Source organism: Bos indicus, chromosome 5 (assembly GCF_029378745.1).
Source record: "Bos indicus isolate NIAB-ARS_2022 breed Sahiwal x Tharparkar chromosome 5, NIAB-ARS_B.indTharparkar_mat_pri_1.0, whole genome shotgun sequence".
Classification (NCBI taxonomy): Eukaryota; Metazoa; Chordata; class Mammalia; order Artiodactyla; family Bovidae; genus Bos; species Bos indicus.
Genome location: NC_091764.1, coordinates 1075362 through 1097964, shown reverse-complemented (window position 1 = coordinate 1097964; position 22603 = coordinate 1075362).

Below are 22603 nucleotides of genomic sequence, written 5' to 3'. Positions count from 1 at the left end.
CATTTTCATCATCATTTTGGGATGAAACTGAATCTCAAGGGAGTTATGTAGCTTTCATATAGTCATGCAGCCAGTAAGTCTGATCTCAAAACTTATATTATCAGACACCATCTTTGACTGTCTTCCCATTAATCTGAATGTAATTCTTTTTTATAATCCTCAAGAAAAAGAGCATGAAAAATTGTGTTGATAAGATAGAGATGAGCAAATATTGTTCCTGGACAATGTCTACCTGGACAATGTCTAAATGTCTACCTGGACTTGGGCTAAGAAAAATCCTGTTGGTAAAGGTATTGTCTGTGCCTTGGCTTGCTCCCTGGGTGTACTAACAGGTTTTGGCAAACCTAAGGGGGAATGTGGCTTTTCTTTTAAGATTTGTTACACTTCATCTGCAAAACTCGTTCTCTCAAAGTAGTTCTTCCACCACCTTTGGAAACAGGAAAGTCTGTTCAGTGCGGAAATGAGCATCATGTGCAAGTAACACCTTTTCCTGTGGCCCTTAGTCTCAGGAATGAGTTTTCAGCTAATTGTAAGCATTAAGTAATAGAGCTAAAATAAGAACACGGTTACTGAACCTCAAATGGTGAACTAGCTGGTGTTGCTGTTGGCTAGAATAACTTCCAGGTTTGGGCTTTTAAGATGAACATGTTTTATGGATAATTAGTTGTTTAGAGATTTGATGCGAAAGTGATCAATATGGAAAGTTAAAACCAGGTTTTTGTTGCTGTGATATTTACAGGATGAGATGCTGTATTAGGGATGATTAGGAATCTGGTCCTGAGTGTTGCTTGTATGGCTTGGGCATACCTGTGGGTACGAGGGACAAGAAGGGTCAAAGGAAAAAGAAAATGCATAAGAAAAGAGTTAAGAGAACAGAGCAGAAAAGGAAAGGATGGAAGGGGAAGGGGAACCGGGAAGGAAGGAAGATTGAGGGAATATCAGGAGACCAGAAGAAAGCTATTTTCATGACGGGAATAATTAACTCTTGTCTCAGGCAGATGTCAGTGCCATAGTCCATAGTTTAATTACTCTAAATATTGGTGTGGGAGAATTTTTTTGATCACTGAATGACTTCCATGATTGGGTAACAAACCCCTTTTGAAGAATGATTCTTTTATTTTCCTTTTCTCTTCTAGAATTTCAATTAATTGATTCATTTGTTGAACTGCATTGGGTCTTATTTCCAGCATGCAGCATCTTCACTGTCACAGGAGACCCTTCGTTGTGAAGCACAGAGTCTCTGCTTGTGGCATGTGGGCTCTGTGGTTACGGCACCGGGCTTAGTTGCTCCTTGGCATGTGGGACCTTGGTAAAGAATCTGCCTGCATTGTGGGAGACCTGGGTTCGATCCCTGGGTTGGGAAGATGCCCTGGAGGAGGGCATGGAACCCACTCCAGTATTCTTGCCTGGAGAATCCTCATGGACAGAGGAGCCTGGTGGGCTACAGTCCATGGGGTCACAGAGAGTCAGACATGACTGAGTGACTAAGCACACACAACACATGGGAGATCTTAGTTCCCGACCAGGGATCACACCCATGTCCCCTGCATTATAAGTCAGATTCCTAACTGTTGGACTGCCAGGGATGTCCCCCTTTTATTAAATGAAAAAGAAGCATATGATACACCGTTGTTGGCCCCTTGAGTTTTACACTTCATGATGTATCTTGGAGATTGTTTGATCAAGAACACCGAAGACCTTCTCAGCCTTTGTATAAGTGACTTTGTATTCCTTTGGCGATACAAGGTGGTGTATATAATTGGTCCCCTGTGTTTTTTCTAACCTTTATCTTCAAACAGTGCTGCAATTATCAATATTGTACGTGCCATTCTGTGTGAGAAGGCTTATCTGTTGGATAAATTTCCAGACTCAGGATTACTAAGTTAACAAGTGAATGCCAACTTGATCATTGAGTGTTAGCATCTTGGAACTTCCAACAGCCGTGCATGACTATTCTGTAACCCAGAGCGTCAATACTGATGACAATAAACTTTTAATGACTGCTTTCTACTTGTTAGGTTTTGTTCTAAGAGCTTTAAATGTATTACTGTATTTAATGTGCCCTGAGTTAGGTATTTGTACCTCTACACATAAGGAAATGAGACACAGGGAAACAAGTAACTTGAAAATATTGAAGACATTTCAAACTCCGCTAGTCTGACCTTTGCACTTACATTCTCACTGTCACAATCTGCTATTCCACAGAACCTGGGCAGCTCACCAATGGGTTTTTGTTCCCAAATCCAATAGCTCCTAGTCCTTATCTTTATCTTTATCTTATCAACCTTGTGGCTGCATTCAAGGCAAGGCAGTAAGTCTTTGAAGAGTTACTCCTTAATTATCCCTCATTTATGGACATTTTAGGCCTTTACTACAAGTCAAAAGAGAAGGTAAACATGTCATTTTCAAAATTATTTAGGAAGAAAATGCCATATGTGAATTCAGACTTGATGAAAACACCCTTGAATGAAAAATTAAAGTGTCAACAAGAGGTCTCAAAAAGTTTCTACCATTTAATAATAATGTTAGAAAGTTGTAAATGTCTATACTATAGCTAAGGATTTTAAAATTGAAAATGTATTATCTTAATGGTTTATATAGTTAGAGGAAATTTTCTTTAACTTTCTTAAATATCTAAACTTCTTTGTTCATATAATTACTTAAGTAATATTTATTAGTATGAGTAAAAATTTTGACACTATACATCAATTTTTTGGCCTGACCTTGAGAATTCAGGATAATAAGTAGAATAATAAATTATATCATCTTTGACCCTGATTTAATCTTAGATAAAAGAGAATATGTGGATAAATACAGAGTATATTGATATTTTTTAAGTTCTCAACTAAGTCATATAATTACTGGTAATTAAAAACTGTTTAACATCACTGATCATCAGAGAAATGCAAATCAAAACCACAGTGAGATATCACCTCACACCAGTTAGAATGGCTTTTATAAAAAAGGATAAGCAATAATAAGTGGTGAGGGTGTGGAGAAAAGGGAACCCTTATGCCCTGCTGTTGAGAATGTAAATTGATAGAGGTGCTATGGAAAATTGTATGGCAATTCCTCAAAAAATTAAAAACAGAACTACCATATAATCCAGCAATCCCACTTCTGGGTACATATCCACAGAAAATGAAATCAGAATCTTGCAGAAATAACTGCACTCCCATGTTCATTGCAGTGTTACAATAGCCAAGATATTGAAGCAACCTAAGTGTCTGTCAACAGATGGAATAAATAAAGATACTGTAATGTCACACACACACACATGCACAATGGAATTATTCAGCCATAAGAAGGAAATCCTGCTGCTTGTGACATGGATGGACTTTGAGGACATTATGCTAAGTAGAATAAGTCAGACAAAGACAAATATTGTATAATCTCATTTATATGTGTGGGATATAAATTATATCTCAGATATAAGAAAAATTATAAAAACCCCAAAGTCCTGGGAACAGAGAGTAGAGTGGTATTTACCAGGAGTTATGGAGTGGGAAAAATGGGGAGATATTGTTTAAAGGATACATACTTTCAGTTATAAGATTATCAAGTTTGGGAAACTGATAAACAGGATGGTGATTAAAGATAATAATATTCTGTGAATGTTGCTAAGAGGGTAGATCTTAGATATTCTTATCCCCCCACAAGAAAAGAGAGAAAATGTAACTGTTATAGAATGGTGTGAAAGTGAAAGTTGCTCAGTTGTGTCAGACTCTTTGCAACTGTCCATGGAATTCTCCAGGTAAGAACACTGGAGTGGGTTGCCATTCCTTTCTCCAGGGGATTGTCCTAACCCAGGGATTGAATCCAAGTGTCCCACATTGTAGGTGGATTCTTTACCATCTGAGCCATCAGGGAAGCCTGAGAATACTGGAGTGGGTAGCCTACGCCTTTTCCAGGGAATCTTCCAGACCCAGGAATCGAACTGGAGTCTCCTACATTGCAGGCGGATTCTTTACCAGCTGAACTAATAGAGGCGATAGTTAATACGGTGCCATGCCATGCTTAGTCACGTCAGTCGTGTCTGACTCTTTGCAACACTGTGGACTGTAGCCCTTCAGGCTCCTCTGTCCATGGAATTCTGCAGGCAAGAATACTGGAGTGGGTTGCCATGCCCTTCTCCAGGGGATCTTCCCGACCCAGGGATCGAACCCATGTATCTTAAGTCCCCTGAATTGGCAGGCCGTTTCTTTACTGCTAGTGCCACCGAGTAATTTATAAATGTAATTTATGTTGCAATTTATAAATGTATCAAATAACATGTTGTATACCTTAAACTTATACAATTCTTTGTGTCAGTTGTATCTCAGTAAAGTTGGAAAAAACATATATGTATATGTATCTTTCTGGGAGAAAAAGCCTAAAAAATTGACTATTGTTTTGAGCCAACTGTTCCTTTTCTTTGTTTCTAAGAAGGCAAATGAACTTCTCTTGATAATGTAAACTATGCTTTACTTAGTTGCTAGAGTGTCTGACTTCTCAGTTTCACCCCTTGCCTTCTTGATACTCTGCACTTTGGGGTCTGAAAGTCTGTAAACTACTTTTCCCAGATTCCCTTGCTGGTTGCCTTCCTATTAAGTTCTGTTAATGGGAGACACTGGCAAGTGATTGGGAATTGGGAGGAGGGAAGGACATGCGTTTCCTCCTGGCTTCTGTCAGGTGCCTCTGGCAGTAGTGCTCCCTTGTGGGCTGTGGGTTCTTGGTCCATGTGGCTCCAACGGCAGCAGCAGCAGTGGGCGTTTGAGGTGCTGGCCCCGGGGCCCCGGTGGAGCATTGGCAGTAGAGGGTTTCTCAGCGGCCTCCGAGGCCCACACACTCGGTTCTGGCAACACCGTTTCCTCCTTTGCTCCTCTGGTCCTAGTGGGCCCCTGCAGTTACTGAGTTTGGAGTGAACTTCTCTCTTGGATACTCCAGTTCTTGCCAAGGTGCTGGTGAGTAGCTCAGTCACTCCTTTCACTGGCGTTTCTTTTCATACACTCAGGCTGAAATAGCCTGAGGGTGAGTGCACCTTCCTGGTGCCACACTTCTATTTCCATCTAGTCTAGACCATCTCCTCTTTCACCTTCCTTCACAAGATGTTACGTGACACAGAGGCTTTCAAATAGATGTTGTTTTCCTTTTTACATTTTCCTTTTACATTTTTGTTGGGAAAGACTGCTAGGAGCTGATCTGGTGACATGATTTACACTTTTAAAAGTTTTTTTTTTTTTTCTTTCTGTTCAGTTTGCTGCTTCTGACTCATGTAACTTTTCTTTCCTCTAGCTGGAGATGGGAGGTGGGAACAATGGTCTGAGCCTTGTTTGGTAGGAAATTCTATCTTTCTCACCTCATTGAGCTTTCCCCAAGAAGTCAAAGAGGGTGTCCCGCATTATCACTGCTGCAGCCTCTCCATCCGATTGCTGCTGTCTGCTTTTGCACCACTGTTCCACGAACCTTTGTTTCAGTGAGTCACTGATTTGCTCTCACCCTCACTGCCCACTTGCGTTTAACCCTCAGGCACATTACTCCCCTCCCGCCAGGCTCAGACATAGGCATGGGTGCATATAGAACACAGTCCATGGAACCCAACTTCTCTGAAGCTCACTCTGCCCACCTGGCCAGGCTTTTATCTCCACTGTGGCAGTTTTTTTTTTCCTTTTTTCAGTGCTCCACTTTCTCTTCCTTCAGTCTGGTTTCTTTCAGGGATCCCTCATGCCACATAAAGGGACATGTCCAAACCCCAGTAGCTGGTCAGGTTTATGTTTTTCCCTGCAGAGTTCTGGGTCCTATGCAGACGAGCATCCCTGGACATTTCACACCAGGAACCAATCTGAACTGCTCAGAGAATACAGGAAGAATCTAGGGGTGGAGTGGTCTGATTCTTCAAGTCATCCTGTAGGACTGTTCTTTATACCAAAGATGGTATCAGCTGCTTGAGTTTCTAGGTAGATACAGCAGTCACTTTGCAAGCAGATAACCCAGAATCCATAAAGCTTTAAAAAATGACAATTGTTTGAGTACCAAAGTAAGAGTGTTCTTGTGAAACCACATGAATAAAAAATATCAGTGATGGAAAAATTTTAAATCCTAGGCAGTCTTCTGTCTGTGGGGTGTGAAAGGGTTATTGGAGTTGTTGACTTAAAAAATATTCACAACCTAAAAATTGAGTTGTGTTTTATTTGGTGGGAATTTTTAGGACTTCAAGCTTAGGAGACAGCATCTCAAGTGACCCTGAGAGAACTGCTCTGAGCAGACAGGGAATAAGCCAGGTTATATAGAAGTTTTGCAACAAAGGGCAGGTGGTCTGGACATCAAGAGATTATTATTAGTTAAAGAAAATCAGATATCTCAAGTTAGGGAATTTAGCACCTTTCTATGTTTGGGAAGGTGGGAGTCTGGACTCACTGGAATCGTTCCTCTCATATGCGTCTCAGCTCTCCTGGGCCAGTATCCTGTCTTTTTTGCACATCCTGAGCGCTCCTTTGGGGCTCACCATAGGGAGTGGCTGCAGCTTGATGGCTACCAGGTCCCATGTGTTCTTCCCCTTCCTGAATGTCCCGGGGGCTCAGACGGGAGGGCAGCAATTGCTGATGACTGTGACGTCCTTTTTTTCCTGATATGGCAGGAGACACTCCCTTTCTCAGGGTCTTACAAATATCTAAAGAAACAGATATAACATGGTTCTCTTCATATGTTGCATATTAACCAAATACTCTTTTGTATCACTAATGTCCTTGAGACCAGTGCTGACCATTGCTCTGTTCTGTAAACTAGGATATTGGGATGAATGCAGGGAAGCTCCCTGCTCTCATGGAGCTTGCGTTCTAGTAGTTTGGGATTCGATTAGATTGCATTCTAGGAGCTTTGGGGATTTCCAGAAAAGATGACTCTTGCTAGTATAAAAGCATACATTATAAGAGATCACTGTCTGTTTAAGGGCAAGAGGTAAAAAGAATGTTCAGAATATAGGGGGGATGTCAAGTGTGAGTGTAACTAAAATGTAATATGAAAAATGCTATGGTAGCATATAAACAACATATACCTTAGAACAATGGGGATTAATCAGATTTCACAAGAGGGTATGTTTAGGCTTTAAAAACAACCTAATAAATGAGTTTCAGGAAACAGCACAAAGCTGGACCAGACTAGAGACTTTCCCAGCTGAATATCAAGGGGACATCCAGGAGTAATCACGGGACATCTGAGATATAAGTAAGGAAGCAGATATGGGAGGACCTTTGCCCATGAGGGTCAGAGGTGAAGGCAATTCATCCACTGGTTACAATATCTGGGGGAAGGGTGGAGGCATGTCTGATATAATAAAATAGCCAGTAGACTAGGTTCATAGCTTGAAAAGCTCTGCTTTCTGGTTTGGCTTTGCATCATTGCAAAACAGAAAGAACAGTTTATTCAAATAATTCAGATTCCTACTAAGAGGGAAATATTGGGAACAAAAATCTCAAAGTTTATTATATAAAAATCATACAATAATTGGCAGGATGGTATATGGTTCCTTTTTCAATTTCCATTTAAGAAAAGGAACAGACTTTAGTCAAGTTGGCTGGGGTTAGAAGAGGGCAGGAAAATTTTAATCAGCTTCAGATTACCCTCAATGTTGTAATAGTAATATGTCTTTCACACACAAAGATGAAACTTTTGAGCTACCATTTAGTAGGGAGTATCTTTAGAGGGTTCCCCTAACCACCCCTTCAAAGATGAGGTGGTTGGATTGGTGTCCTGGTCTCACTTGATCACTCAATAGCTAACATGCTACCAAATATGTGTGCAAGGTGATAAGGAAATGAAGAGTCATGAGATGTGGCATATATCCCCAACCTTCTCAGAAGTTAAAATCTTGAGAGAAAGACATAAGGAAGAGCAACACTAGGTAGGATAGCATTAAGGTGTGGACAAAAGTCCTGGATCAGAAACCATCTGCAGTGTCCATCCACAAACCTGGAGCCTTAACTGAAGACTGTGTAAGCAACTGAGGTTAGACATTTCTCCAAATGTGAAATAGGACAATTCACTAAAAATTAACTCCCCAAAAATCAATTTGTTGGAATTGATGAATTATGGAAGACTTTACTTTATAGTTTTGCTAAAGATGGCATCACCAACTCGATGAACAGTTGGTGATGGACAGGGAGGCCTGGTGTACTGTGATTCATGGGGTTGCAAAGAGTCAGACATGACTGAGAGATTGAACTGAACTGAACTGAACTGACCAGCATTTTCACCTTTTTCTAAGAATTTTTTGTCCAGTTCAGCTGGATGCTAATTTCATGCATATTTTACATGCCAGATGCCTAATATTTTTCAAATGATTAATGCTTTATCTGTGAATGTGTAGTCTTTTCTTCAAAATATCCAGTTTATTGCTGGACTATTTAAGGTTCATCTGTTATTGGGCCATAGGGGTTAATTTTCTTTCAGATCCCTCCATTCCTCTTGAGATCTAAGTTAAGAAAATGGAAACCCAAATGAAAAAGGGAAACTTATTTGAAGTTGTGAAGCAGACATCACTGAATTGTTTCAGCAGTGTTTTATTGTCAGAAAAAGATTCAAAAGATAAATTGGTATGGGCTGCTTGGGGATTATGTTATGGGAATTTTGATTATCAAATAACTAAGAATTACTCCAAGAGGCATATTTGTAGTCATTCCTTGCTAAGGATGAAAGAAGATGATGTAAGCTTCAAGAGTAAAGTAACGTGATATATTTTGGAAGAAATAGCTGGAAAAAAAATAACAAGAACTTCTCACTCAATGTTCCAGAAATACGGTTAAACAGGCCAAGCTTTTATTAAAAGAGAAAAAATGCGTGTTAGAGAAATGGGAAGACAGTGTTTCTTGCGTGGGTAGAAAGGCACTATGATGCTCTAAGCTGGCTGAATAGAATAGAAGATGGCAGTGGAAATATGGATTGGGGGTGTAGAGACAACCAGATGTAGAAGATTCTTTTCTGGGAGCAGAGAGAAGTTAACTGTTGATACATGACACTACTGTGAACTTGCTGTATAAGTGAATGTGTGAATACTGAGAAGTTGGTTGACTTTGCACATCATTAGAATATTGGTGATACTGCATTTTTAAAGGAAATTTTATTTTCTATTGGAACATAGTTGATTAACAATATTCTATTAGTTTTAAGTATTCAGCAAAATGATTCCGTTATACATATACATGTATCTATTCTTTTTCCATATAGGTTGTTGCAGATTATTGAGCAGAGTTCCCTGTGCTATACAGGTTATTGTTGGTTATCTATTTTAAATATAATAGTGTGTACATGTCAAGTCAGACAGGGAAAATTGCATTTAATGAAGAGAAAAAAAATCTTGCTTTGTGGAGGAGCATATTTATTTTAGGCTTTTAACGTTTAAATAGAAAACATAAAGAGATGGAAAAAATCAGAAGTAACCAATTGATCTTGCCTGTATTTTGTAGAAGCAGAGAAAAAATCTCTTTAATGGAAAAAGAAAATATTTTTATTAATTAAAGAGAGAACAGTTATTCAGAGGGATTGGAGAACAGAAGGTATAGGAAAAATTTTCCTGGTGTGATGCTTGAAACTGATTCTTATTTTGTAACCACTAACCTGTTAGAAGGTACTATCTGCTAAACATGCTTTTACTTTTTAATATTATTTTTAGTTATTAGAAGAACCAAAAGGACATTGCTATAATTCAGTACTGCTGGCAACATTGTGTGTGCTCAGTCGCTCAGTCGTGTCCTACTCTTTGCAATACCAGGAACCGTGGCCTGCCCCCTCCTCTGTCCATGGGATTTTCTAGGCAAGAATACTGGAGTGGTATGCTATTTCCTCCTCCAGGGGAGTCTTCCTGACCCAGGGATCCAAACCATGTCTCTTGTGTCTCCTGCCTTGGCAGGCAGATTCTTTACCATTGTGCCACCTGGGAAGCCCCATTATGTTGGGAAAGAAATTCCAAGAACTGTATTATATAGAGTAAGACAAGATTCTATGAGAGTAAGATAAGATTGGAAAAGAAGGGATTCTCTGGTGGTCCAGTGGTTAACATTTTGCCTTCCAACGCAGGGGGTATGGGTTCCACCCCGGTCGTGGCCAAAAAAACAACCCCCCCAAAATAAACAGAAGCAATGTTGTAATAAATTCAATCAAGACTTTAAAAATGGTCCATATCAAAAAAAAAAAAAAAAAAAAAGGGGGGGGGGATAAGAAGAGAGGAATAATGACAGACACCCTAACTATGTTCAGAAGAGAACAATGAAAATAAAGTGATGTACTATAGGAAGTGCTCTGGCTGAGGCACAAACCATCAGAGAAAGGCTTTTGAAAACTAGAGGATTCATAGAGAATAATGAATCAAGTCCTGTCTTACACATACTGATATCCCCATGTGTATTGGTCCAGCAGACAGTAGAAAGTTTAAGCATCTTTGTACATAGAAGATTCCATGATCATTTGTCTTCTAATTCTCTTCCCTTTAATTGGGTCCTTTCATCCCCTTCAACATTATGTGGGACCCCAAGTCAGTCGGTCACACATTCTGTAACCGTGTGGATAACGACATTGGCTGACATCCAGACGGCAAGAAAGGCAAACCCATATTAGGAATATGTGTGGATTTCAGTCAAGATAAATTACTGCATTTTCCAGGGTGAGAGGAGTCTAGTGGAGAACTGGTGCCAAACTGGTGGCTCAGAATTTGTTTCTGTTGCTGGCAGGTTTGGACTTTCATCAGAAGCAAAGCTTAAAGCAGTCCCTGTGAGTGGGGACCCGTGCAGCTGGACTTACTCTGTCCGCATCTCGTGGAGGTCCTGCTCATGTGCGCCTTGTGCTCTGACTGGCGTGGTTAAGGGCCCAGGCTGCTGACGGGCAGAGCACTCACTCCGTCTACTGCTTTGTCACCTTCTCTGATGGGTAAAATGCAGTACTTTCCCCCATTCCCGACACCTCTTACCAAACCTCTATGTCTTCCATATTACTATTTATTTTTTATGCCATATTTATTTTTGACTTCAGCCCTTCTCTTTCCACACAAAGTGAATGATCAGGTGGATTGCTTAAAACCCTACCTATTGGGAGGATTTCTCTCCCCACTTACTTTCAGGACTACTCTAAATTGGGCAGTAGAGCAGCAATTACCCATTTTGGGCTTATACTCACATATGGAGTTGACCAGGCTGCCAAGCTTGGCCATTTTCCTCCTCCAAATAAGCTTGGCCCTTAGTTGATCATAATGGACTTCTCATGGAGCTGCAGATAAGAGCTGGGAGAGAGGTACTGGTGTGATGGTGGTACATAACACAGGGGACTGGGGTGGCTGCTGTGTGTCTTGTTAACACCTGATGCCAAAGGTACCATTTGCATCTTATGGGATGCTGCTGGGCCCACCTCACCTTATGATTCGATAGATCTGATAGAAAACTTGTGACGGACATCCATGTCTCAGACGGTCTGTTACATGTTTTCTGTGAGAGAAGAATCTCTTAATTCACTGAAGTTTCTGTAGTTGGGTTTCATTAGCAGCTGAATATAATTTCCAACAGACACAAAACTTTATATTTCACAATGCAACACTGAAACTGTGTTCTATAAGCTACTATCAATCCTGGACTTTGCCACCAGTGGCAATAAAATCAGCAGCTAGCACCAGAATATAGACCAATTTCTTTACTAAACACACTGTTCAATTCAGCTGACTTTTTCTTTATATTGCAAGAAGTTCTCAATGAAGAGAGCAGTCTGATTTATATTCTGGTGTAAGATCTTTATCTCATAATGTAGCAAAAAGTTAGCATTTTGACACCTTAAGCAACATAAATCTAAGGCATACATCCCAAAGTGTAATTTTGAGACACATATACTAGGGGATAGGAAAAATTCGTTTAATTGTTGATTCCCTTTTGAAATTTAAACCTGTCATTGTTGACTGGGGCTATTAAGAAATCTTTTTTTAGGGAACCCTCTAACTACCTCTCTGTCCTACTCTTGGAAGCATATAGTGAAAAATTATTAAACAGGATTTGTTTTCACTGACTTGTGTGATCACAGCAGTATCTGACATTTTGTTTACTTGAAAGCAAATAGAAATCTTTCATTATATTCTTCTTAATATGCCATTTGTCTGACATCAAAGCTTGCATACTGCAAAGCAATTGTTTTACATGTAGATTTGGCTTCAGTTTCAGAGTGGAGATTGAATTGCATGGTTTGCCAATACATGTGGTAAGTGCTGAATATATAGTAGCCATTATTCTTATTTGAACTTGGGTTAGTTCATCACTTTTCAACTCCTATTCCCTAGATCCTACTGCGTTTATCAGAATGTATTCTGTATGAATGGCTGTAAATAGACAGAGCTGTGTAAACCCTTCAGGGCAAAATTCTTTCGTTTAATTGTTGATTCCCTTTTGAAATTTAAACCTGTCATTGTTGACTGGAAGTATTAAGAAATCTTCTTTTAAGGAACCCTTTAACTACCTCACTGTCCCACTCTTGGAAGCATATAGTGAAAAATTATTAAACAGGATTTGTTTTCACTGACTTGTGTGATCACAGCAGTATCACACAATAGCTAAGCCCCAACCTGAATGGCTAACTTCTATCTTTATCTGTAGAAAATCATGGAATAAACACCAATAGCTACTCACTGCTCTAATCTCATAACTCTTTAAACTTTCTAGTAAGGGTAAAAATGCTCTATTTCAAGATCATGTTATTCTTGGGAAGGACTTTATTCTGACTGTATGCATAGCTTTTCTTACCATATGAATCCAGTTGACATGAATTCCATTAGAAATTCTGTGGTAGAAAATATTTCCTCCCTGCCAAATTATTGAGTGGTACAATTCTCATTAACTTTTTAGTCTAAGGAGGTCAGCTTTATGGATATGGCAAGGATATATGCTTTTTAAACTACAGAACTTAATTTCCCTAGCTTGCCTTTCCAGGAAATGTACTCTGTGAAGAAATTCTAGGACTGGCCAAGTAGAAGACATTTCTAACTAAGTCGTCTGCAAATCAGCAGAGGATGTTCATATAAAGAGGGACAGTAGCTAGAATTTCCACTTTTGAAGAAAAATGGTTTGTGACAACTGGGCATGACCAGGATACCTTTTTAAATTCTTATAGGGTTAGAAAGGGTTAAGGATTAGAAAGATAAAGTAAGGACCAAATATTCTCAACAGTGATAGAACCTGAAAAAAAGAAGAGAAAGAGATAAGGTCCAGCAAGAGAGGTGAATCTGGCATAATTTTTAATAGTGCGTCATTTCACTCTCCAAAGTGTCTTGATTTGGACAATTAATTGTATGGTCTCTCTCCTTGTGACTTCTGAGCATTCTGACTGATCACAGTGTTCTTTTTCTAATTGGCCAGTGCCCGCTACCCACTCCAGTATTCTTGCCTGGAGAATCTCCATGGACAGAGGAACCTGAAGGGCTACAGTCCATGGGGTCGCAGAGTCAGACACAATGAAACAACTAAGTAGAACACAGCGTGCCCTACCAGCTGTTAAATATTTTTAGTATCAGATACAGATTAGATTTGACATACACTGCCAAGTGTAAACTAGATAGCTAGTGGGAAGCTTCTGTATAGCACAGGAAGTTCAGCTTGGTGCTCTTTGATGACCTAGAGGGGTGGGATGAGGGTGGTGGTGGGAGGCAGCTCCAGGAGGGAGGGGATATATGTATACATGTAGCTGATTCACTTTGTTGTACAGCAGAAACTCTCATATTGTAAAGCAATTATACTTCAATAAAACAATAGGTAAAAAATATGACAGAATGAAAGGAGTAACCTGGTGCCATTCCAAGCAAACTAGGATGTATGGTCACTCTGGTCAAAAATATAAGACTCTACTGAATAAAATGAAAATTTTTGCTTGGAGTCTTTTTCAAATCTCTAACATTGTTTGTATCCGCTCTTGTCTGGAAAACCCAATGGACAGAGGGGCCTGGTAGCCTGAAGTCCATGGGGTCGTGAAGAGCTGGACGTGACTGAGCGACTTCACTTTCACTTTTCACTTTCATGCATTGGAGAAGGAAATGGCAACCCACTCCAGTGTTCTTGCCTGGAGAATCCCAGGGACGGTGGAGCCTGGTGGGCTGCTGTCTATGGGGTCGCACAGAGTTGGACGTGACTGAAGTGACTTAGCAGCAGCAAGGAAGCAAAATGTCAGCAATAAGGGAGGTGTTTGGTGGTGAGAGATGCTTTTACATAGCATGAAAGAGTAGAAGCTCCCATCTCCTCATGTACCAGTTCTAAAAGGTTATGTTCCCATGCACACATCATCTGCCTTCCTGAATTGACCTCAAATTCATCATTTGTAAAGCTGAAAAAGCCTGGCTAATAGTAAACACTCCAATATTCCTTAAGAATGTTTGATAAATTTATCTAAAACTGGTTTCTAGAGCACATTTCTAAGAGAAGCCTGCCTACAGGCATGCCTGCAGGAAGAGTAACAACAAGGTTTAGGCTCTGTGCATACTCAAGGCAGACGCATAGATTGACATGTAGCTATAGCTACAGATATGAACACAGGTTCATAGCTATAGACATAAACAGAGATGCAAAACTATCATCATATTTTGGAGTGTTTACTATTAGCCAGGCTTTTTCAGCTTTACAAATGATGAATTTGAGGTCAATTCAGGAAGGCAGATGATGTGTGCATGGGAACATAACTTGTTAGAACTGGTATGTGAGGAGATGTGAGGAGATTCTACTCTTTCATGCTATGTAAAAGCATCTCTCACCACCAAACACCTCCCTTATTGCTGACATTTTGCTTCCTTGCTTAGGGGCTTGTAGATCAGGAGACAGAGAGATCAATCTATTTGTTATGCTGCTGCTAAGTCGCTTCAGTCGTGTCCGACTCTGTGCGACCCCATAGACAGCAGCCCACCAGGCTCCCCCATCCCTGGGATTCTCTAGGCAAGAACACTGGAGTGGGTTGCCATTTCCTTCTCCAATGCATGAAAGTGAAAAGTGAAAGTGAAGTTGCTCAGTTGTGTCTGACTCTTCGCGACCCCATGGACTGCAGCCTACCAGGCTCCCCCATCCATGGGATTTTCCAGGCAAGAGGACTGGAGTGGGGTGCCATTTTTACCTCTTACAATTGCATATAAAATGTGCTGTGACACAGGCAGAGAGAGCTAAGTCACATAGGTGAGGGGCACTTCCTGCAGGAGGACGGCTCCAGGTGCATTTTTAAATTAGTCAATTAGTCAGGCTGCCTCAGGGCTTCGTGCAGCACACGGAGTCTTCGTTGTGTTGCGTGAGAGCTTCCTTGTGGCACACAGACTCTGCTTGTGGCTCCTGGGCTCCGTAGTTGTGGCACATGGTCTTAGTTGCTCGAGGCATGTGGGATCTTAGTTCCTTCACCAGGAATTGAACCTGTGTCCCATGCATTGCAAGGCGAATTCTAAACCACTGGCCCACCAGGGAAGTCCCTCCAGGTGAATTTTTGAAGATGGGTAGGAAAACAAAGGGATCTGTGTGTGCAAAGACACTAGCCCAAAGGCCTGCATGACATGTTTGGGGAATGATAATAAGTATTTGGGGATAGTTGGAGGTGGAGGGGTGGATTTTGTTCTCAGTTGATTAAGATGACAGCATCCTGTACACCTTCAGAAATCATCTCAAAAGGCTTCCAGTGTAGTAACAATGTGATTTATTTGCACTTTCTGGCAGAGGAGTGGCAGACAGGTTAATCAGAGGCCACCTGAGTGGCAGAGAAATCAGTTAGTAATTATAGGAACTTAGATGAAACATTATGGTTTTGAAAAACTATCCCTCTCCCTGTTCCTTATTTCCAAAGCACTGTGAGTCATAAGTAAAGAGTGAAAAGAGCAGAAGAGTGAACAAGAACTGCCTAAGGATCTAGGTTATTACATGGAGGGAAATGCTTGGGAGCTTCAAAGGAGAGCAGGAGGTCAAGCAAATGAAGATGAGAGAATGGAAGGGAGAGAGGGGAAAAAAGAAGGGAGATAAAGATGAAGAGGAGAGAGGAGGAGAGGAGGGGAGACAGAGAAAGAGAGAGAGAGAGAGAGACAGACAGAGAAAGACAGACACAGAGAGAGAGAGAGAGAGAGAAAGAGTTTCCTTTCTGTGGCTTATTTCTCATCTTTGCTGTATTTTTTGTTTCCCTTGCCCAACTCTGCTCTTGCAACTACTCTCAATAATTTTTCTTTGCTTCCTTCTCCTAAATATAACTACCTCAGTTTATCTGTATTCTTAAAAAGAGGATACAGTAAGACGAGTGAAACCAGACCAAAGGAGTGTTTGCTAAGTTGTGGACTTGTTGATAAGTTCTTACCTCCTTTACCTCTTATATTCAGGACCCTCTTTGTGGGCTTTCCTGGTGGCTCAGACAGTAAAGAGTCCGCCTGCAGAGACCTGGGTCAATCCCTGGGTCAGGAAGATCCCCTGGAGAAGGGAATGGGTACCCACTCCAGTATTCTTGCCTGGAGAATTCCACTGACAGAGGAGCCTGGTGGGTTTCAGTCTGTGGAGTCGCACAGAGTTAGACACGACTGAACAACTAACTTTCACTTTTTTACTTTTGTCACTGAATAAGGTGGTGAGTGATGTTGAGGCAAAGGAAGACCCATTTCATTTGAAGAATGTTCAATCATTAATGGTTTATTTAAACCCATTCATTTATAACTGATTCAGTGTCATGTACATGAAGCAATTCACAGTGAACCATTTTAAAACCACTTTTGCTCTTCCCTGTGCTTTCTGAATCATCTTTCTTCTTGCCTCATTGCTATGTAATACTTTCTCTGACTCTCATTACTTGGGATTTTATCTTTCTATCACATTCCTAACTTTGCTCCCTGTTTAATGTAATGAAAGCTGCCACCTGTACACTAGCTGGGATGTTCTCTTTAGCACAGGATGGAAGAGTCCTCTTTTTAAAAAGATAACAAGATTTTACCCTAAATGTAGTGAAAATCTAATGTTTTCATATTTAGGTTGAAGTTAATGCAAATAAATAGAAGAGGGAAAGAAGAAAGAAAGAAGAATAAAGAAAGATAGAAGATTAAAAAAAAAAAAGACTGCAGAAAACGACCAGGAAATGGAGCGGCTTTGTTTGTACATTTGCATCCATGTTTTTCCAACAGTGATGTTGGAATTGCTCCATGTGGTTCGATTTATTCTATTAATAAAATCTGATGATTTAAGACATTAGAAATAGGCAATGGAAAAATAATGTATGTTCCCAGCCAAACCAAACCCACCCCTTTGGTCTTATTTCTTGAGGTTGGCCCCCTAAAGACATTACTTTTACTAACTGCTAGTATCACAGAAACCATGAAAACCTCAGGTTAAAAAAAGAGCCCTAATGATTTTGAATGAAAGAAAATGAAAATGTGAGAATTTAATATCTTTTTGAATTATTATTGGGTATAGACTACTTATATTTCCAACATTTCCCCTTATCATACATTTAGGATAACATTCACTGGACCAAAAACAAAAATCTAATTTAAGTGTTGGAAAGATTGATTTAAACAGAAGATTCTAGGAATATAGGCAGAAAAAAAGCACATCCCTTCATCTAAGTTTTGGACTCAAAAGACCCTATCATAAGGTAGAAATAATGTATAAGAGAATTTTTCATGCTGGACATACACTTTCAGTATAAGATTCTTCTGTAAGAAGTTTCTAAGGAATAGAAATGGTCATAAAAAATCTTATGAAAGTACAGTATAACTAATCCATGAACAATTTAGTCCTACTCAGGCATTTAGAAAGTAAATGTTATCCATTTCCATATATTTAAAACTTTTAGCCACAAACATTTTAGCCATTTAACTTTACAGCATACAGAAAAAAATACATATAAAAATGAAAAATGTGCTTTGCAATGAATCTGCCACTGATATGATACAAGTGTGTGATTAAATGGGCCATGCTGGAGAGAGGGGAGACTGGCTACTGCGTGGGTGCCAGGGGTATCTGTGACGCTTCTTGGCCTTGTGTGTTCCCGATCAGGCAGCCAGGATCTGGCAAATCCAGGCCAGGAAGGTAGAAAACAGAACAGATTTTACTTTCAATTATGGGGTTAAGAGGGAATGGGACAAAGAACACACACTTGATCTGCTCTCAAATATTTTATTTCAAAGCCAAACACTAAATTGTAGCATAGAATTAGATTGTTTTTAAAGACATTTTTTCCTTTTTTTTTTTTTTTTTCCGTATTTGCTTATTCTGAACATCACTGTGGCATTTTATGATGGTATTGTGTAATGAGTACTAAATTCAAAGACAAAAAAATCTAACCAGGTGTGGCTACGTTACTGTGAGCTAGTTACTCAAGCATTCAAAGCCTCTGTTTCCTTGTCTAGAGAATAACCTGATTGGCTTAGATGATTATAAATTGTATTCAGTGACCTTTCAGTAGATCTGGCTTGCAGGTGTACTTTGAACTTTTGAAATATGATAAGATGTGTTAACTGGTAACCAATATTAAAAAAGCAGGACATTTCACTAAAATATAGATTTCTAAGCTTCTCTTGAAAAATTGGAAGTCTGGTAAGCAGGATCCAGAGTTTTATGGACAAAAATCTGTTGGTACTGAGTGCGTCAGAACCCTCTGATCTAATTGGGAATGTTTCTTCAGGTTGTCCCATTGTCAGTCACTGGACGCATTCAATATGCTGCTTTTATTCACTTTACCCATCTGACCTTTTTTTGACATTTTAGTTTTCCATCCCTGGTCTAGAGCAATAGTTTCCAAATGTGTCTTACAGGGCCCTGGTCATTAAAGGGTCCTCATGAGGAATCAAGAGGCAGGGAACAGGGGTCTACCACCTCACCACCTTTAATCAGAGCTCAGTTTTTATTTGTTTTATATATTAGGATCTAAAATCACCTCTGAGGCACAGTCTCTTAGCTAATCCTCTCAAGTATCTTCTATTTTTCATAGTAATTGAATTCTAGCTGGGCATGTGAATATTAAGATTAAACACTACAATTCCCAGCATCTTTTGCATCTAGGTATGGACATGTGACTGATTTGTGGCCAATGGATAGGAGCAGAATGATGTATACAAAATTCAGGTTATATCTGAAATAGGAATTTGATGATGAACAATCAAGGGCCAGGCAAATTTGGCCTAGGAGTACAGAAGAAAGCAGGGCAAAGGCTAACAGAGTTTTCCCAAGAGAATGCATTGGTCATAGCAAACACCCTCTTCCAACAACACAAGAGAAGACTTACACATAAACATCACCAGATGGTCAACAAGAAATCAGATTGATTATATTCTTTGCAGCCAAAGATGAAGAAACTCTATACAGTCAGCAAAAACAAGAACGGGAGCTGACTGTGGCTCAGATCATGAAGTCCTTATTGCCAAATTCAGACTTAAATTGAAGAAAGTAGGGAAAACCACTAGACCATTCAGGTATGACCTAAATCAAATCCCTTATGATTATACAGTGGAAGTGAGAAATAGATTTAAGGGCCTAGATCTGATAGATAGAGTGCCTGATGAACTATGGAATGAGGTTCGTGACATTGTACAGGAGACAGGGATCAAGACCATCCCCATGGAAAAGAAATGCAAAAAAAGCAAAAGAGCAAGGAGAGATAAGAAAGCCTTCCTCAACAATCCGTGCAAAGAAATAGAGGAAAATAATAGAATGGGAAAGACTAGAGATCTCTTCAAGTAAATTAGAGATACAAAGGGAACATTTCATGCAAAGATAGGCACAATAAAGTACAGAAATGGTATGGACCTAGCAGAAGCAGAAGATATTAAGAAGAGGCAGCAGTAATACACAGAAGAACTTTCCAAAAATATCTTCATGACCCAGATAATCACAGTGGTGTGGTCACTCACCTATAGCCAGACATCCTGGAATGTGAAGTCAAGTGGGCCTTAGAAAGCATAACTATGAACAAAGCTAGTGGAGGTGATGGAATTCCAGTTGAGCTATTTCAAATCCTGAAAGATGATGCTGTGAAAGTGCTGCACTCAATATGTCAGCAAATTTGGAAAACTCAGCAGTGGCCACAGGACTGGAAAAGATCAATTTCCATTACAATCCCAAAGAAAGGCAGTGCCAAAGAATGCACAAACTACCATGCAATTATACTCATTTCACATGCTAGCAAAGTAATGCTCAAAATTCTCCAAGCCAGGCTTCAGCAATACATGAACCGTGAACTTCCAGATGTTCAAGTTGGTTTTAGAAAAGGCAGAGGAACAAGTTGCCAACATCTGCTAGATCATGGAAAAAGCAAGAGAGTTCCAGAAAAACATCTGTTTCTGCTTTATCGACTATGCCAAAGCCTTTGACTGTGTGGATCACAAGAAACTGTGGAAAATTCTGAAAGAGATGGGAATACCAGACCACCTGACCTGCCTCTTGAGAAACCTATATGCAGGTCAGGAAGCAAGTTAGAACTGGACATGGAACAACAGACTGGTTCCAGATCGGGAAAGGAGTACATCAAGGCTGTATATTGTCACCCTGTGTGTTTAGCTTATATGCAGAGTACATCATGAGAAACGCTGGGCTGGATGAAGCACAATCTGGAATCAAGATTGCCGGGAGAAATATCAATAACCTCAGATATGCAGATGACACCACCCTTATGGCAGAAAGCAAAGAAGAACTAAGAGCCTCTTGATGAGAGTGAAAGAGGAGAGTGAGAAAGTTGGCTTAAAGCTGAACATTCAGAAAACTAAGATCATGACATCCAGTCCCATCACTTCATGGCAAATAGATGGGGAAACAATGGATACAGTGGCAGACTTTTTTTGGCTCCAGAATCACTACAGATGGTGACTGCAGCCATGAAATTAAAAGATGTTTGCTCCTTGGAAGAAAAGTTATGATCAACCTACACAGCATATTAAAAAGCAAAGACATGATTTTGCCAACAAAAGTCTGTCCAGTCAAAGCTTTGGTTTTTCTAGTAGTCATGTGTGAATGTGAGAGTTGGACTATAAAGAAAGCTGAGTGCCGAAGAATTGATGCTTTTGAACTGTGGTGTTGGAGAAGATTCTTGAGAGTCCCTTGGACTGCAAGGAGATCAAACCAGTCCATCCTAAAGGAAATCAACCCTGAATAATAATTGGAAGGACTGATGCTGAAGCTGAAACTTCAGTAGTTTGGCCACCTGATGCGAAGCACTGACATATTTGAAAAACCCTGATGCTGGGAAAGATCGAAGGCAGGAGGGAGAAGGACAACAGAGGATGAGATGGTTGGATGGCATCACCGACTGGATGGACATGAGTTTGAGCAAGTTCCAGGAGTTGGTGATGGACAGGGAGGCCTGGCTTGCTGCAGTCCATGGGGTCGCAAAGAGTCAGACATGACTGAGTGACTGAGCTGAACTGAACTGAACTGAATCAAGGGCCATGTGAACAAACAATCACCTTAATGTGTAGAGCAATATGATAAAGAATATGAAGAATCCTGGGTCCCTATATACTTTACAGAGCAGAGTATCCTAGCACTTTGCCTGCTTCAGTAGGGTTGTATTGGAGAAAAATTAACTTCCATCTTGTTTGCAAAAATGTTAACTTGGGTCTCTATTACCCACATGTAAAGCTGTATCTGTATTAAAGCAACCTCTTAAATCTTTCAAGCTCCAAATCTCTGATTATTTTACCCCTGGTTGATTTGAAATTGAATATATTTGAGTAATTTTGACTTAATGAAGACAAATCATTGTCTTAAACTTTTGGAATTACTTTCTTGAATCCCTTTTTTTAAAAAAAACTGAGTGAAAGTTAAATTTATTTTCATTCATATAGTTATGTTTGTATGAAATTATTATGCAAAAATGCCAATGATCTAATAAATATTTACCAGGTAGTATATGTTCTGTTTCCTTCTAGATGATCAAGTATTATGAACACCCTTGCCAGTTCCATTTCATCCAGAGAATGAATTTGCCCCAAAGGAGTGGAGTCAAATGTGCAAAATAAATGATGTGGGTTTGCTCTGATTTAGCTATGTAGATGGCCAGAGTAGAAAAAGATAAAGTTACTAAGCTGGCTGTCTGAGGAGGCCTTACAAATAGCTGTGAAAAGAAGAGAAGTGAAAAGCAAAGGAGAAAAGGAAAGATATAAGCATCTGAATGCAGAGTTCCAAAAATAGCAAGGAGAGATAAGAAAGCCTTCTTCAGTGATCAATGCAAAGAAATAGAGGAAAACAACAGAATGGGAAAGACTAGAGATCTCTTCAAGAAAATTAGAGATACCAAGGGAACATTTCATGCAAAGATGGGCTCGATAAAGGACAGAAATGGTATGGACCTAACAGAAGAAGAAGATATTAAGAACAGGTGGCAAGAATACACAGAAGAACTGTACAAAAAAGATCTTCATGACCAAGATAATCACGATGGTGTGATCACTGACCTAGAGCCAGACATCCTGGAATGTGAAGTCAAGTGGGCCTTAGAAAGCATCACTATGAACAAAGCTAGTGGAGGTGATGGAATTCCAGTTGAGCTATTCCAAATCCTGAAAGATGATGCTGTGAAAGTGCTTCACTCAATATGCCAGCAAATTTGGAAAACTCAGCAGTGGCCACAGGACTGGAAAAGGTCAGTTTTCATTCCAATCCCAAAGAAAGGCAATGCCAAA